Genomic DNA, 19,555 nt, shown 5'->3' with positions numbered 1-19,555 from the left:
CAATTACATTAATTTAGTTTCAGAAGAATAAATAAACTCATCTAAAGACAGAAGAGAGCATCACACGAAACGTGCATTTTTATGAATGAATAAGCTTGTGTCTATAGCAAAGATTTAAATTATTTATTTTTTTATCCTAGTGTTTATGCAACCCTTAAGTCCTCAATGTTTTAGCATTTGAACATTAGCCTTACGCAAAACATACATTACCGGTATTTTATTAATGAATGGAATATATGGATCCACCGTTAAAGTCACCGTTACCCGTTAAGATGGTATCGGATTAACTGTAGTAACTAATTCGGCCGAGATAATCCCCCTAGCTATCTACTACGAGAAATAGAATTCAAAAATTCGCTTTTGCTCAAGAGTAATCGTGTGGAATAACGGGTATACCTACGTACACATTTACATTAAAATCTTATAAGGCCCACTAGCATGATAATAAAACCTTAATTATATTGAAGACTCACTTGCGATTATAACGTTACAATCGTATAAGGGCTACTAGTGTGATCCTAATAATATTACAATCTTATAAGGTTCACTAGATTGATTCTAATAACATCACTCTAGCTAGCTTCTAATAACATTCTAATAAGATCAGTCTAAAATGATTCTAATAACATCACACTTCTAATAACAGTACCACTAGCGTGATCATAATAACATTTCAACCTTATAACGCCCACTAGTGTGATTCTAATAACATTACAATCTTATAAGGTCCACTAGAATGATTCTAATAACATCACTCTAGCTAACTTCTAATAACATCACTCCAAAGTGATTCTAATAACATTACACTTCTAATAACAGTACCACTAGCGTGATCCTAATAACCTTATAATCTTATAACACTCACTAGAGTGATCCTAATAACATTACACTCTTATAAGGCCCACTAGCGCGTTTCTAGTAAGGTGTGATTCGAGTCACTTTTATTCATTCACATTATCTTACAATGTTTGTAACTGTTTGGAAAGCAACATCATCAATTTCTGATGATAATGATTGTTACATCAAACTGTATCTGCTTTCTAGTTGTTGTAACCATATGAGGAACAAAACCATATGAGTGTCAATGATCAAACCTGCTACTGGTGCCAGGTCTTAGCACACCCCATATATTAACTATGTAATATTGTAATTCAAAATAGAAAATTCTTTCCTAGTTAGATGTTTAGATAAGAGGTAAATATAAATGTACTACAAATAACAATGGTTTATTATACTTAATCAGTCTGAAGAGTTATTATTATTATTATTATTATTATTATTATTATTATTATTATTATTATTATTATTATTATTATTATTATTATTATTATTATTATTATTTACGATATAAGGTATTCATAACATTCCACGGCATTATTAAAGAGTTAGCTCTCAAGACGAATGCTAAAGCTACTCTACGTGGTAAAATATTACTATTATTGTTGTTTCTCTGCAATTCCAATCAACGTTATCAATCTGATATGAGTTTAATCTAAACACTCGCATTCCTAAAAATAAATAAGTAAAATAATAAAAAATAATAAAAATAACAAGTTCAAATTCCTCAAAATATATAGAATTCGAGAAAAAGAACAAATGAGTTTGATCCCATTCTTGTTTTTTTATGATCATCTAGCCTCATAGTAAATACTGAGTGTAACTTTTAATTCAAACATATAGGGTTAAACAAATGAGTTTTTCCAGGTCAATGGATACTAAATCTTGTGAACAAAATCTTCAAGCTATTTAGTTATAGTTCACATCTTAAGAACTAGTGTGACTTTGACAACCGTTTCAATATTGTTGGCTATTGAACACTGTTGACGCTATATTAATAATACGATTTAAGGATGCAGAGTTATTACTATACCAACAGACGAGGCAACGTAGATGTTAATTTAATGGCTATTAACATTTTAAATTAACTTCAAGCACTACATTTAAATGCTTTAAATGTGTCCCACATTAGAAATACTAAAATCTAGTAGTGTAAAAGGTGTCGTTCAGGCATTTGCTTATTCTAGAACTGAATTTATTTGAAGCCAGATTGATAAAGAATCTCTTGTTCTTAAAATTAGCTTGAGATCTTTCCCTCACTCTTGGAGCCAGGATATGGAACTTTTTTTCATCATTCTTGGAGCCAGGTTCAGAAAAACTTTTCTTCATAATGGATCTAGATTGAAAAATACTGTTTCTTTTTTCATTCTTGAAGTAAGACTGAGAAATGTCTTCTCTTTCTCGACATGGTATTGCGATTTTTCGGGTATTCTTGAAGCCAGATTGAGAATTTTTCCACTTATTTTAGGTAAAAGATTAAGAATTTTTTCCCAACCTTGAAGCTAGTTTGAAAATAAAATCACTCATTTTTGAATCCAGGATGAATTTTTTTCCTCTTATTCTGAAACCGAGATGAGAAACAAATTGAGGAAATGTTGTCTCACTTTTGAAGCTTTATTGGAAAAACTTTTCTCTATCTTTGAATTCGTTTGAGAATTTTCCTTCATTGCAGACTGAGAATGTTAAATTCAGTTTTTTTTTTTTTGTATTCTTAACGTAGGAAATCACAAATAACTGCATTTGAAGCCGATACACTAATTAAACAAGTGAACGGTCGCCATCTGACTGTTCATAGTCGTTTCCTGGCCAGTAGAATCAGTGTTTCCAAATCAAAACCGCCTTTTAAAGAAAGTCACATCAGGCGCTCACCAAGACATTTTTGTAGGAGGGGTTCAAGATTTGGGGGAATGGTTTAAGCTTTAGGGGAAGGGGTTCAATACTACAAGCCACTAGGTCTCTATGTAGTATTGAATGGATATTATTCTGCACGTGAAAAAAACCTTAAGTAATTGTAAAAAAAGAAACGTCTACTTATATTTGCGATAAGAAAAATTGATAGGTCTAAATTGTTTCTATAAGGGAAAGAGTACAGATGACGTGTAACATCAAATTTTCATGTTACCGTACATCAATCATTTTCCTATTAAACCAGCATAATTTTATTGAGAAAGTGTACAAATGTATGTTGAGTTAGAAAGTTTTGCTGGGTCTGGACTAGTGCTGTCGAAATCGGTTTTTGAAAAAAAAAACGAAAACCGGTTTTTGCAGAAAGTGAAATTTCATAAAACCGAAATGTTGGTTTTGAAAACCGCATTTGCGTTTTCGGTTTTGAAAACCGCTTTTGAAGTTTTGGTTTCCAAAACCGCTTTTGCAGTTTCGGTTTCCAAAACCGCGTTTGCGATTTTCGGTTTTCAGAAAACCGGTTTTCTCAAAAACTGAAAACCGCAAATGTCACAAAAATTCGACAGCACTAGTCTGGACCCGCTGGATCCCATTCCCGCCACATCAATAACAAAATTTTATCGCTATAGCTAAGGGAACACACCTTAGTTAATGTTCTAAATTTTGTAAACAAGATTGGAACATTAAGTAAGATTACTTTCGTTAGATTGTAACAATATTTTAAATTTTAACCGACACGATTTCACTTACGAGCCGCTCCTTCTCGAAATAAAAACTTGTGATACTACATACAACACTAGAAGTCACCATCATTTCATTTGACAGTCGGACATAATTCACAAGATTACACTGCTGATTTTCAAAAGAAAACAAATGCATTTTTTCTATGTATTTGAATAGTCACAAACACACTCAAAAACACACATACTGTATATATGTGTGTGTTCCCATAAGTGTTGCCGACACCGTTTAGATAGGTTATTTCTTACTTGCTGTCTGCCACAAGAAGAAGAATGCTTTAGGCAATTGGTCGCAATAACCAGTCTCTCCTTCATTTTATTGCTACATATCATCCTTATCTTTTTATTATATGTTTATTTTTATGTTACTTCTTTAGTTCTTTGTTTTTTTCTGTGTTACTTCTTTAAGTTCTTTGTTACCTTTGATTACCTCTTTATAAAACACTCTCAACAAGGAAAAAAAACACATTAAGATCAAAAGTAAGAGTTCAACACATAGAACTGGCAAGAGTTGGAAAGGAAAGAAGAAAAGAACGTTACTATAAAATATGATGTCCAATTAACTTATTTGTTTTTGTTTCGTCTCTCTTTCTCTTAATTAGTTTCTGTTTCCTTTCGTTTTAGTTACGATGATAGACAATGTTCAATTATAAAGCGTACACACACACACTTTAAAGTGTGCATTTTATGTTATGAGACACAAGAGAAACTTGCCTTTCGAAACAGTGTACAACAATAACATATCTTACTTTGTTTCGTTTTCAGAAGTATTTTGTAAGTAGAAAGAAAAGAACACATTGTTTTTTAATCAAATTATTTAAAAGTACCTTAACCTTGTTGTCACTGATTAATGAGTTATAAATCTTAAATTGACCGTAAGTGACTTTCGCAAAATGAAAAACTACCATATAATAGGAACAGAGGCACAACTCACTGGTGTGTCTACCGAATGCGGACGCATCTCCCGAAAACTTCCTAACGCAACATACATTGGTACATTTCCTCAATAGAGCTCCTTCATGGCTAAGTGGTTAGCGTACGCGCCTTTGGAGTGGGAGACCCGTGTTCAATTACAGGAAGAGCTCATGTGGTTCGGATTCCACATTAATCAGTAGGTCCACGTCTCATATAGCCTCGCAGCTGAACAGGACGTTAAATTCAACTCAATACAACTTTCTCAAAAAAAAAGTACTTGTTTAACAGGGAAATGATTCATGTAGCATTTAAATTTGATCTTACTCACCTCATCTGTACTCTTTTCCTTATAAAAGCAACTAAGTTCTATTTTTTTTTTTTTCCTGAAAATACAGGTGGAAGTATTTTACAATTACTTATCATCTTTTCGGGTGCGGAATAATACCCATTCAATATTGCATAGATGTAGTGGCTTGTAGTATTAGACCTCCTCCCCCCCCCCCCCCCCGCGAAGACGAAGCTTACATCGTTAGACTTCTCCCAACAAAAATTTCTGCACGCCTGTATACATATATAAAACTCATGCAATTTTTGTGGGAAATTTTCAATTTTTATCCTTCGTAAAAGAAAAGATATTATCGGCGGCTTTTAAGCTGACAGATGAGTTGATTTTAATGTTTCTAAGCAATTTTATTATTCTATTATCATTAATAATAATAATAATAATAATAATAATAATAATAATAATAATAATAATTTAAACTTCTAAACTAGAACGGCTATGTCCGACTGTCAAACTGTCGACAGGCGTCAGAGCATATTTGATAGATTCAGTGCCCACAATTTAGGTTCCATCTTCTCTCTTATCGACTACTCAACCCAGAAGTTGTAGAAGTTCTATCGTTTCCGATTTCAACATGATCGCCATAGAACAAAAACAGTAATAGATAGCGGGAAGTGTTTTTGTTTTATATGGATATAGCGTCCCAAGAATAGGTTCCATATTGTACTATTTTGCAAGTGGTTGTATTTGTAAACACCAACATGTATGTTTTATTTATAAACAACCCCATGTGCTGTTCTACTGCGCAAAAATCATCGTCACTACTTGATCATGTGATAGAAGGAACGCATTAGTGTCTCCGATGCTGATAAGAAGGTATAAATCTCCATGCGTAGCCACAATTAGCATCAGTTTCTGCTGCTTAACTCCCATCCCATTTCTTACGTAGAGCTTTGACAAATCCTAACTTAACCCAAACCTCCTAGCTTGCCTAGAGTTCCGAGGCCTTCTGCTCACTCATCTTGCTTGAAGCTTTGTGGGAATTCAACCACTACCATACCTTGCATGGTGCTTTAAAACGTTCCTAATCGCAACCACCCAGCTTGCCTGGAGCTTTATGGTTTTCCTTCCCGCCTACCTTACCTGAGCTTTGCAAAGTTTTAACTGCTCTTTGCTTGCGCGGAGCACTAAAAATCCTAACCCACACTCATTCAGTTTCCCTGAAACTTTGTAAAAACCCTTCCCTAAGCTGCGTGGGCCTTAAAATACCTGTTTATCCTAACTACTTAATATATTTTATATTAGCGATTCTATTTTAAATTATTTCTTAACAAAATGTTTATATATAAAATTGAAAAGAGAGAGAGAGAGCAATTCTGTGTGTAAATTGCTCTACCTTTTACCTTATCAGGGTAATTTCATAATATCCTTCCTTATACAAGTTTTAACTCAAACCGGAAACTGCAGACATATGCTATTACTTTCGGTTTTAATACTGACCACCTTGTGTAAAAGCGATAACAGGTAGCGAGAAGGGGCTTAAGATCCTAAGAATGGATTTTATTTCTTATATTGCTATTGAAACTGGGAATGGTGGAAATTAACTACCTTCAAATCTAAGTTCAACACAGTGTAAGAGATTGGAAAGGAGAAACGGGCAGGACACTATGGAAGTGCTATGTTGGATTCATTTCTACCACCAATACATACTATTCACTAGTACAGCATATGTACACCGTATCTGAAATTACAGCTTTGCCTAGATGCTACATGAAATTTATGTTGTGGTTTAAAATCGTCCAGGTTATCCGTAAAAAGAAAAATCATAATCCGGACAATCCAGAGATCTCTGTGGTAGTGGCATTGTATCATCTTAATAGAGAGATTCTAGTCTTTATGCTGCGCTAACTTTAGACTTAGCTTAATAAAACTTAATACAGTTAATGCAGAAACATGGATCACAAAATAATATCACTGATTATGTAGCACTGGATTTTCAGTCAGCTGGAGTAAACAAGAACTCTAAACAAAAATAATGAGATCTGTGTACTTTTGTGTTCTCCATTACCGTACCTGCCTGAAGAACAAGGAGAACAACAAAAACTCAAGGGAAATACATTAAAACATCAGAAGTGGGTATGCAGAAAAAAAATATGTCTGCCTAATTAGTACAACGCAATGCGGTGCAATTCTTTTGTAGACACAGTTGCATTATATATACACTACACTACATACATTTTGTTTTAGTTTTTACATATGGAGAGAATATATGAAAGACTATATATAGCACACATTGTCCACGGAAGGAATTCATGTATGTGTGTGGGTTTGTGCGGATAGCAGTGGCTTATTAAACATTCCTGTACTTTCGCTGAACAATTCTCACAAAGAGAAACACACGAGAAGATGGCACATATATGCCCTTAGAAAATACATACACAAACGAACAATTTCGTAAATGAAATTAAACAAAGAATGCCAACGAAGTGTATTATCTCTAAACTCATTGTTTTTGAGTTTGTAGTTTTAATACATCTTTTGCCTCTTGTCGTTCTTTAATTACGCTAATGAGTTATCAACAAGGAGTATTATGTATTAGGTTTTCTGCAATGTCGTTGTTTATGACAGAGTATGTATGTTCTTCTAACTAAGATTAAGATCGCCTGTGGTTTTACACAATGATGCATTCTCTAGAATAATGCTCAAAATTTTACTAACCAAAGGAGTCTCGTTGAAGTGTTGGCCTTCTTGTTAAACAATGATATATATGTGTCCAGCATAGAGACATCTGGTACTATATATTCTGAAGAGATCATAGCTGACTGTAAATGACTGATTTTTCTGTGGTGAAAGCATTTTCTATGGTATCACTTTTGTATGTTTGTAAATATACGAAATCCGCTTACGTAGTTTTACGTCCACGCTTATGCCGGCTAGAAACAGTGATGATGAGAAATTAATGAAATGGTGGAATGAAGAAAGTAGGAAGAAACCCTAAGGAACCCAAGCACACGGTGTTTGTCTACCACTTGGCGGGGACCCAAGGTTCACTTGGCGGGAGCAGGGTTTGAACCCGGGACCCCATGCACCAGAGGTGGACGCTCTACCACTGAGCCACCGTGGACCCTGTGTTTTCGCACTTATGTAGCATGTACTGTGTGTTTCATAATCACAAAAATAGTTTTAAAATAGACTAACATTTCAATCTAAGTTAACATGGTGATGTAAATTTACAAGTAATTTCTATTATCATGTAATTCATGATTACAAGTAATTTCTATTATCATGTAATTCATGATTACAATTAATTTCTATTACATTACAAGTAATTCATGATTTTTTCGTTCTTCTAAATAGCTAAGAGAACTAAAATTATCGCACTGGAATATTTTAAAAGTTGACATGTTACATTTACCAATTTCACTATAGATTCATTGGTTTAATAAGGTAGTGGAAAAAGGTAGTGGTCTTTATTACTTTCAGTACTTTACTATGACATATATATAACACAACTATATAAAATTAAACAATTTTCCCTTCCGTACTTTTTAACATTTTCCTAACACAACATATCAAGACTACGTAAAGTCTTAATTTCATTGCCTTGTTAAAAATTTACAAAAATTATTAATTAATTATTTTATTTCCTATTCGTATATTTTGCACGAATAAGTAATAGGAGGAAAAGGAGCCTCAATCCTTAGATTATAACGACTCTATCGACATCTTATCCAACAAATTATACATAAAAACTGTTTTTGAATTCTACGTGAGAATTTAACAATATGAAAATTATCGATCACCATATTAATTTTACGTGACTACATGTAAATCCTTAGTTTTCAAGTCTATCCACATCTTCATTAAATTGTAACAAGTATTTTGTGTGTGAAAACCTGAAACTTTTTTCTCATTTACTGTAATATGATATATTCGAAATGATTGTAGATACTACAAGTACATTTACATTTTCATTACATATCTCTTTCACTCTTCAATTGTGTGTATGTTAAGACAAGTGTTAATTTCAAGATTAACTAAATGTATTACCCTTGTGAATAGTTAAAAAAACCCTTCACCTAAACTCCTTGTTTTCAACACTACGACATCAAGTTCTTAGATATTCATTGCAGGTCATAAAGTTTACACGTCCTAATGCAGAAGCTCGAAGTTTATTCCATAAAGCACAAGCATGTAATATTAATAAGTTGAAGATATCACCAGGTTTATAAATCACACAAATTCCATTTTATATATCCACAACACTTGAGAAATTTTGGCGCTCGAGGAAAACAAACGCCTCTTCTACTTTCGACTTGATGACCCATTAAGAAGATTGGTAGTACATTTCTGTCCTTCAGAAAACGATGTCATCAGAATTTGATAAGAATCTTGCGATAAAATTAAGACGTTATTGTCTGTTGAACTGTTCTAGGCTTAAATGCACTGCCATCCCATTTTAAACGCGACTTCTATCTAGTCAATGCTGAAGAAATGAACGACCACAAAATGAAGTATAAAATCCTTCTTTGTAGTCAACGTAAAAGCTAAAAGACTGCTTCTCTAAGTCGGTATTAAAGAATTCTCTCTAAAGAAAGCGGAATATATATCACACTATTTTATATGATTTAGAACATGCAGTGTCTTGAAGGATTTTGAGATGGATTCTGCATTCTAATTTTCCGCAGCTCAAGCATTTGATCCATAAATTCTCTCTTCCTCTATATACTTAGTTCTGTCAGAGGGACAATAAACTTTATGCAGCTTAACAATATACAAATTCGAATGGATTTACTTTTCATTGACAAATTGTTGCATTATGTACTAAATCGAATAAAATCTTACTAAAAGTAATTCTAGCTAACTCAATCATCAATTAAAATGTGTGGCCAAATAAAACAAAAAAATAATATCTATCCATTTAGATGCTGTAACGTTAGATAGGATTGTTATAGACAACTAACTAACTCTATTGTCTATGAACCTCGGAGGTTCAATGCCGCGTTCACAAAAGCTCTCCATTGACTTCTGTCCTTAGCTAGCTGGATCCTTAGCTTTGTATTCCTATTTCTGTGAGATCCATCTTAATATTTTCCTTCCATCTGCGTCTAGGTCTTCCTAATGGTCGTTTTCAGATTGGATTTTCAGTCAATACTTTGAAAGCATTCCTTCTTTCTTCCATTTGGCTACATGGCCTGCCTACCTGAGCCTCCTAAACTTGATGACCCTAACAATGTTTGGTAAACCGTATAAATTACGTTGTTCCTTGTCACGAAGTTTCCGCCATTTCCCATTCCCGTACCTCTTGAATCCAAATATTCCAAATATCCAAATTATTCACAAATATTTTCAGTCTACATTTATTTCTCAAAAGAAAGCAACCATATTTCGCAACTATTCAATACAATAGGCATGATTATCGTTTTATATACTTTAAGCTTCAAATTCCTCGACAGAATTCGCGACGAGAAAATATTTTGAACTGAATAATAACACGAATTTTTTGCTATTAGTCGAAATTTAATTTCTTCGTTAATATAATTTTGATCTGTTAATATTGATCCTAGATATTTGAACGTATCCACTTTATCGAGAGTATATTTGATATTTTAATGCATCCATAATTCGCAGTATTACAACCTTATCAGAGCTTCCTCATTTCTTTTTCTCAAATTTTAAATTTTCATTTTGCAGTTTGAACTAATAAACTTTTCTTGTGTACTCAGATTCTATGAAGCAAAGATATATTTCTAAATATATTCTAATTAAAGTGGTTTATAAGTCTCTCTATTGCATTATACTGCTCTTATTTGCTATAAAGCCATATCAGTATAGTATCTAACCTATCAATGGATGACCTGGGTTCATTGCCCTGAATACTCCTTCTACAGTGACTAAGAAATTCACCTAATCTCTGTAAAATGAATATCTGACGAAACTTGGAGAACAGAGGCAGCCGAAGAATGGTTATGTTTAGGAACTAAAGTAGTAAGAAATTACCAGCAAGTATTGTAACTGAAAATTGTGACACTAATACAAATGACTCCATTCCTCACCACACATATGCAAACACGCACATATAACTATGTATTTATACACAATATATACTAATGTCTAGTGAACAAGTAGCAGTGACACGTGTACACCACGTGATGGAGTTTGGTTTGTATTGATATTTTCTTAACTAATATTGAAATCGAAAGGTGTAGTAGATGTCTACTACTTCCAACTCTAGTAAAGGGATTAGAGTGGAGATGAAATATATTTTTGGGACGCTTAATTGATTTAAAAAAACAGTTTCTCAGTATATGTTATTGTATTTACTCTATCGTCATCAACTGAACTCCGCTACTTCAAGTTTAATAAAAGGTTAATGGAGAAGATGGTATCCATTCGTAGAACGCTGAATCGATTTAGAAAACCAGTTCTCGCTATCTCTTATCGTACTGAATATGATAAACGTTAAAACCGGTAATACTTGATTTCTAACTCTTCTGCTTTGAATATCACCTCCAACAAAGAACTGGATTCTTAACTTTTTACCTTCCACATTCCGGCTAAATTGATGCCGATCTATCAAATAGTTCCTTAGATTTTCTTCTAAACCAGAAGGACGCACACAGATTAGGCACCTCCCTGACAGAGAGACATACGGCACATACAGTAAATACGATATAAAGGAGTTTTGGCAACCAAACATCTTGATAAAATTATAACAACTGGTAGTTCTAATCACATTGGTTTGACATACATCACATGACTGAATCGTAGTGTTTGATTGGTGATGAAAGAACTCTAATACAAGACATGGTCGCTTACTGTGAGGGAGGAACGTAGACATTTAAGTATTTGAGAAGATCCTGAGATGAATATTCGGACCCAAGAGGAACGGAAATAGGAAATGGCACAAAACGCATAACGAGGAACTGCATAATTTATGTCATTTATCAAACATTGTCAGTGTCTTCAAGTCTAGGTCAGTGTCATCAGGTGAGCAGGTCATGTAGCCAGAATGGAAGAAAGTAGAAACGCTTTCAAAGTCTTGACTGGAAGACCAATCGGAAAACGACCATTAGGAAGACCTAGGGGTAGATGGGAGGAAAATATCAAGATAGATCTCGCAGAAATAGGAATACAAAGTAGAAACAGGATCCAGTTGGCTAAGGTAGAAGTCAACGGAGAGCTTTTGTAAACGTAGCATTGAATCTCAGAGTTCAATAGGCCATACAGTTCATTAATCCTAGTTCGTTAGTCCTAATACCGGCTATTTGCTGTTTTCACGGAGTCCGGACTCCACGGCCAATCCCCTCAATAGCTCTCTTTTTTCCATTTCTGCCTTATGTTGACGTCTACAGGCTGTCTATAGTTTGTTATCGATTATTTGACCATGTATTATTACTGTGCAACTCCCCTGACGTCTTGCTTCTTCGTTTTCCTCAATTATATGACCATTTTTACTTGCGCTCTTCTGTTGTATGTGCTACCGACTCTGTCATATTTCGTATCATTACCCACAACGTGTTGTGTTGGCAGTGCCTCTACTCTTCTCACCATAAGTACGAAACGGTTGCGATCGAGGGTTCTTCCCGCCTATGGATTTTCGTGTTCACTAAAACAGACCGATTGACCATAGTCACGTTCCACATTTCGTGTGACACCAGAAAAGGTTTCCTCGTAAGAAAAAGAAACAGAAGAGTAGAATGGACGAAAGAAAGAACGCAGTTATTATATGTAATGAAATTTGACAAATGCAGTATTATTTCTGAGCAAAGAGCATAAGAAAATGGAAAGTCAATAAAATTTTTAGAAATGGTAAGATGGATTATTGTTGGTAGTGTTGCCACGAGACGAGACGAGACGAGACTTCAGGCTGTCTCATCTCGTCACGTGCAAAGCATGTCTCGTCTCGTGTTTCGCCTCGAAAAAATGTGCTCGTCCCGTCTCGTGTCTCGTCTCGAGAGGTTCTGTCCCGTCTCGTCTCGTCTCGTTTGTCTCGTTTTGTCTCATCTTATCTCGTAAAAAATAAAGCAGAATACCATGGGAACGAAAGTAAAATGTAGCAGGCTGCATCATGCTAATCAAGATATAACTAAGTTACAAGTATTACCCAGAACACACAAGACAAGAAATGTCACGGTAGCTACACCGTGAAGCCTTCACCTCTGGTTTATGTGGTAGTTGGTTCGATCTCAGTTAGCGCCATGTGAGCTTTGTGGTGGACAAACATCGAATGTGTGTGGGGACCGCAGTGGCTCAGTAGTAGAGCGTTCACCTCTGGTCCTTCGGGTCTCGGGTTCGATCCCAGCCCCCGCCAAGTGAAGGGGGGAAGGGTTGAACTCGATAGTCCCTCTAAATACGCCATCGTGTATGACGAAAGAGTAACATAGTCACTAATTGGTCATAGATAACCCTGATAACCCTTTCGTGCAATCTAATCTCCAACATGAAAGCTAATAACTAGTATTACGCGTGGTATGGCAGCTTAAGAGAAACTTCATTTGAAAGTAGGCACATCCACCCATATCACTTTAAGGACTTTCCTATTCGTAGAACGTTTTCAGAATTTTGCACGTACAACAAAGAGAACACGCAGGCGTTATTGTTCTGGATATTCTCTAGATTACAATACCATCCAGCTTTCTGATTAACCCAACGTTAGAGAAGAACGAGTTCCTTAATTTCATCACTTCGTTTGGTAATTTCTATTCTGTATTTCTTCCTTCTCTCAACTCAAGAATCCTACTTTCAACTCAAAGAGCAGATGCACATTGATCTGCTTAAGAATTCTATGCCATTACTTCTTCCCACGGATTCAGATCAAGTTCTGAGGAAGAAAATCTTACTACGAGAAGCTGGTTGTTTTAGTTAGGATTTCTTTTCTTCTTTTCCTGACAGAAGGTCTTTTGTAGTATTCATGGCACTTATTCTTAGTAGACCCGCAGGGTTTCGTACATGCAAAAAATATCCTATGTGGGCGATCACATACGTGTGAAAAGTTCTCTAGCAGTTCTCACATTTCTCTTCAGAAAGGAATGTGTTAATTTGCCCATTTAATGAACCCTCAAGGGGGAGGAAGAGAATCGAGAGTCTTGCTTGAGGACTAATAGGTTGAGCTTTTCACAAAGGTAAACCAAGCCTTCTTTGTGAATTCAACAGGTATTGCGGTATCACTCAATGCAGCCTTTTCACCAGATCTTTAACACAAACGGATTTTCACTGCAGTATATATAGACACGCATTTACTGCGTTTAGCTAGCGTGCAGGTTTTCTTTAAGTACGATGGCATAGTATTAATTGCCAACAGACCTTGTGGGGTACTGATCCGTTGATTCATTTTCCTGTAGCCTCCCTAATTTTCTCTGCTAGTTTTCTTGTTAGATTGACACTGATCGCCACCGTATCATCAAATCTGTCTGTAGGCCTAATCAATTACAAATACCTAAAAACGTATCAATAAGTGAAACAAAGTAGAAATTGTTACACCTTCCCAGTAAATCAAACATTTATTGTAACTTCATAAATAAGGATCTTCTATATTACAGGACAATATGATACTATTTTCCTCTATACAGGACAATTGACGTATGTTTGTTATATTTTTGTAATTGAAAATAACCAAAACCAACTAATTACAATCTTTTGCACGCACATTTAGCGACAGGGTACGGTGGCTCAGTGGTAGAGCGTTCACCTCATCTGCTTAGAGTCCCTGGTTCGATCCCAGCTCGCGCCGTGTAGACTTTGTGGTAAACAAACACCGTGCTCGTAGGTTTTCTGGGGGTTCTCCCACTTTCTTCATTCCACCATTTTATTCATTTCTCATCATCACCGTCTCCTTTGGCATAACCGTGGGACGTAAAACTTAAATATTTCATTTCATTTTTTTTTAAATTTTTGTTTTGCACATTTAGCGAACATATCTCTAGTGTAATTGTTTAAAATAGGACAATTAAACTGAACTGTTTTGTTTTTACATTAAACACAATTAGCTGAAATGTTCGTTCTTCCCACGGGAAGTATAGGATTATGCAAAATAGTTGAAAGTTTTTTAAACTACCTACCCCCTGCTTAGGATACGTATTTGAATGGATGCGGATTATTAAAAAAAAAAAAAAAAAAAAAAACAGCTCAACCGAAGTGCTAACTACGTTCAAAATTCATTTAATACGGTATAGCCGTTATTCTTTGACTTGCCTTTCCCCTTGGGATACACACACCAAACAAAGTTGAATGATAGAAACGAGTCAAACCAAGTGTTAACCATGTTCCAAATATTCATTTTAAATAATTCTACTCATTCCTTGCTTTCATCTTTTTTATGAATAGAAAGTTTGAAATTAAATATACAAATTAACCCGCGTTCCTTCCATTAAGAGCAGAAATTTCTAGAAGGTAGCAATGTCCAACATACTGAGCTACATCTTTCCAACTTGAAAGGCTCGTAAGATCCTCTATATTTTGGAAGAGATTGTAAACTCTTTCTCCTCCCCTTAAGATATGCATTTTATCAAAAGGGGCGTAAGAAAAGACCAGCTGTAGATAGGTACTGACGACATACAAAAAATAATTACTAACGGTTGAGTCAATTTCCCGTGGTAGAATCACAAACATGGTAACTTTCCTTTTGATTTATATAGTATATCGATTATTTCATAGTGCACATCATGATAATATACAGCTCACATTTGATTTAATTCATGAATTAATTATAGTTAACTACAACTGATAGTATCTTATAGCAAGTGTTGGAAATGTTCACCAATTTCTTGTAGACAGTTCCAAACCCTTCACACCATATTAATGACACCATTAGTAAGACATCAGAGTTTAACGAAATTTATCTATGCACTAATGACTCCCTCCAGGTATTATAGAATACGAGGTTTATCAAGATATACACGTCCTTTGAAAAAAACAGAGAAAGAATTCTCGTTACGATAAGTCAGGAGAACGAGATGGCCCACAGACCTTCTAAGATCAAGTAGCTCTCAAACATATCCTATAAGCACACTACGTCACACCACACATTCTACAATCAAAATTACCATACGTTCTCCACGCCCAAAAACGATTATTACGTACTGCACGCTGATACCAACCTACCGTCACATTAACTACGTACGTAGCCACATCTGGATAAACATCAACTAACTTACAAAAATTGCTAAAACGCGGGTACTTAATGTTAGGGTGCTCAAAAGAAATTAGGTGTACAATAAAATGATCGCATTGTATTATCTAAAAAAAAAAAAAAAAAAAAAAAAAAAAAAAAAAAAAAAAAAAACTTGTAGAAGATTCGCGAATAGAAAGGTTTGAACCTAAGTCGCGCGAGTCTTAACTCGTTATCTGATGTTTCTTTGAGATAATCCAATCGTCTCCATTGTTCGAAGGTTCATATCGGTTAACAACTAAGGATTACATTCACCTCATTTCAAAATATGTTAAATAATAAGTTTCGTAAAACGAACACAGCTTTTTAGAAGATATTGTGGCTGTTTCGTTTGATACATAAAAATCAACCCTAGTGTATGTTGTTGTTAATAGTCAGCCAGGGGTAGGTGGTAAATTCACTTCATTTGATTAAAAAAAAACTTGTTTAACTGTATTTTTTCTGATCTTTTACAACAACTTTCATAGGATTTATTCCAACCGATTTGGGATAAATATGGCATTATTATTATTATTATTATTATTATTATTATTATTATTATTATTATTATTATTAATAATAATAATAATAATAATAATAATAATAATAATAATAATAATAATAATAATAATAATAATAATAATAATTTTCCAGTCTTCTTCAATGAAGGTTATTATTTGGGTTTAAAATCGTGAAGGGTGAGGAATTAAAACACACTTCACTCAAAGAGATGTTCTAAGGTAACTTTTATTTTGAAAAAATAGATTTCCACGAGATATGGAATGTGCATTTATTTTGCATGTTAATAATTACATTTATTGATGGGAATTGAAATCCCTTAAGGATAAGTTAGCATAAAACGTTTATCTCCCTTTAGTCATTAATATTCAAAACAATTATTGGTTTATTTTCAAGGGGTAAGAACGGAAAGCAGTTTTTATTCATAAAAAATTATGGAAGTCATAAGATTTAGTAAATGAGTTTACTATTTTTACGTTTTTACTAGTCATCTGAACAATTATGAATTAATGTACTTGAAGACATATTGCATTATGGCTATGTGCTACTTATTGAATAATTGTCGATGTATCTAGCTCATTTTTCTATTCAGTTATTAGCATTTCTTTTTTTTCTTTTTTTCTTTTCTTTTTTTCTTTTTTTTTTTTTTTTTTTTTTTTTTTTGACAATTAACCTCCTGCCATGAGTGTGAATGTTGTTGAACCTAAAATTCCTGTGTATCATTAACATAACAATGAGGCAATTGCATGTATCGTTACCTGCCAAATTAACACTTGTCAGCTATAAGAATAATCCCCCATAAACGTGATTTTTCTCTAATTACTACTTAATTACTTACAATTCTTATCTCTTAAATAGTTAATTATGAAAATGAATTTTAAATGTTTACAGCACATTAGTAAACATTAAGAAACACAAAATAAAATATGTAAATTCATTTTAAAAAGAAAATAAGATATTAATTGTATATACTGTTACGAGAAAAACTGGGTACCCTTCCTATACGTTCTTTTCTTATAATTTCAGAACGAATTGTCCAACAAAAATTGATTTTTCGCTGTCAAATACAGACAATTCATTACGTTCTTTCTACGTACTCAAAGGAAATTAAATTATAAAATTAGTAGATTCATTTTACTTTAAGTTTCTTTTCTCATTTTGTATCTTTTTTGTTTATTTTAGTGTGTCAGTAACTATGTGTGTTTTTGAAAATCGGTGAGAAAAATTGAAAAATCGAGCGAGTTTGTTCCACCTGAAATGCATGTTCAAATATGACTATATCAGCAATAATGTTGTCGCTTCGCCACAGCACGGGTATCAATCCCACCGGGAGCACAGGGGGAGTGTCCCCCCAATATTTGTCAAGTGGTTTTCGTTCTCCCAATATTTCACGAATCTTAGGTCAGCCATGACCCAAAGGGGCTCAACCTACAGCAGTTTGCTACGTTCACTAAACAGCGATAAACAAAGTTAATATGAAAAAAAGCACAAAAGTTTGTTTTCAATTGTAAAAAAAAAAGTCAGTTTTCGGGCCTATGAAGATGACGTGAAGTAAACTATAAGGTAAGAAACCCTTTTTGTTTACACAATGAGCAGCAAGGCGAGTTTACTTTAGCTATAAAAAACAATCAACTAAATTTTTAACTGGTATACATTGTTGAGCCTCACTTACATTAGCTGTAGGCTTGTAGATCTAAAATCTGTTTTCAAAACATTGAGTCTTCATTTTACTCTACCATTTATTATTATTTTGTTTTTAACATACATTTGATATTATTTAAGTTTAATTAAAATTATAAAACAAGACTGAATTCCACTGTTTCAATAAAAAAACAGTGTTTTTAGTACTACATTTTCTTTTTTTTTTTTATAAAAAAACAACTCGTTATCAATGGTAAAAAATAAAACGACAATTTTTAAGTTTTTGTTTGCTTATTAAGTCAAAAATGCTTTAAAATGCAATGTACGAAGACTATTATTTTTTTTAACTTTTCGGGGTAGGAACCCCCGACTCCTCGCTTTCCTGCGACATTCATACATCCCAATCTTCCTGCTAGTCTGTTCCTCCGAAGGTTTATGTGCTCCTGACGGCAATGCGCCACAGTGCTCATAAACGCTCAGCATAGTATATACTTCGTTCATAGCTAAATCTGGAACTTCCTATGTTAGAAATAAATAATTTATCAGTTTAGCATATAAGGAAAATCTGATTGGTCATTATCCATTGTTTTTCCTAAATACTCAAATGTTACCACTAGAGGCTCATTCTTAAATCGAAAAGACTAGGCATGTGATCAGAAATGTACAAAAATGATTCTTCTCCTAAAGACTTGGTAAATTATTATAGAACTTCAGAATCACTAAGAGAGAACTATTCTTGAAGTCACTAGAACTATATTAAAGGAAAAGAAATCCACATCCACCAGCCAAACATTCTGATCATCTCACTCCATTTTTCATTTTTTTAAATTTAATTTTATTTTTTTTTTATTTTTTTTATTTTATTTTATTTTTTTTTTTTGGTCAAAAAATATAGTATAATTACCCTTGCACACTTCAAATCATGATGTTCCTTAGTATAAGAATAACTTTGAGAAATTAAATTTATAACATTTTTTCCTTTCACTTTTTGTTTCTAGATACTATAAAAGACGCTGTCCAGAAAGGTTAAAACTTGTTTAGAGGGCATAGACGCGAAACATTTCACTCGCCATTAAAAAAGATCGTTCATGCTCATGTATTTTTTTTCTATAGTATAAAGAGCATAAGTGCAAAAACATGTTAGAATTATTCCTTTACCTTCACCTATTTTTAACTTATCTTTTATACAAAGATGATAGCCGCAAAATATCAATTGGTACTCACATTATTAAGATCATGCAAGTGGGTCTTTTAAGATTCTAACGTTAGTAGTTCGTACACTCGGTTACCCCGCACGATAACCTCTGATCGAAGACGATTTTTGTGAATTCTGATCTTTGCAACAGATATTCAACTGAAAGCAAGGAATTCGTGTTATTATTGAGTTCAAAATCTTTTATCGTCGTTAATTCTATCGAGGAATTTTAGGCTTAAAATATAATATATAAAACGATAGTCATGTCTGTTTTCCTGTATGGTTCCAAAACACCAGTCGCTTACTCTGATGGCAGACTGAAAGTATTTGAGAATAAGATCTTGAGACGGATATTCGGACCCAAGAGAAGCGGG

The 19,555-nt window shown here is 33.9% G+C and overlaps 1 long non-coding RNA gene across 1 annotated transcript in view; it reads right to left on the bottom strand.

Annotated features, from left to right (window-relative positions):
- The window catches only part of LOC145664070 (uncharacterized), a 321,106-nt gene that overhangs the window by 89,706 nt on the left and 211,845 nt on the right, over positions 1-19,555 (bottom strand). The window lies entirely within an intron of this gene.

Source organism: Thermobia domestica, chromosome 11 (genome assembly GCF_964235325.1).
Source record: "Thermobia domestica chromosome 11, izTheDome1.hap1.1, whole genome shotgun sequence".
Classification (NCBI taxonomy): Eukaryota; Metazoa; Arthropoda; class Insecta; order Zygentoma; family Lepismatidae; genus Thermobia; species Thermobia domestica.
This window is presented reverse-complemented; position numbering and strand designations above follow the sequence as displayed.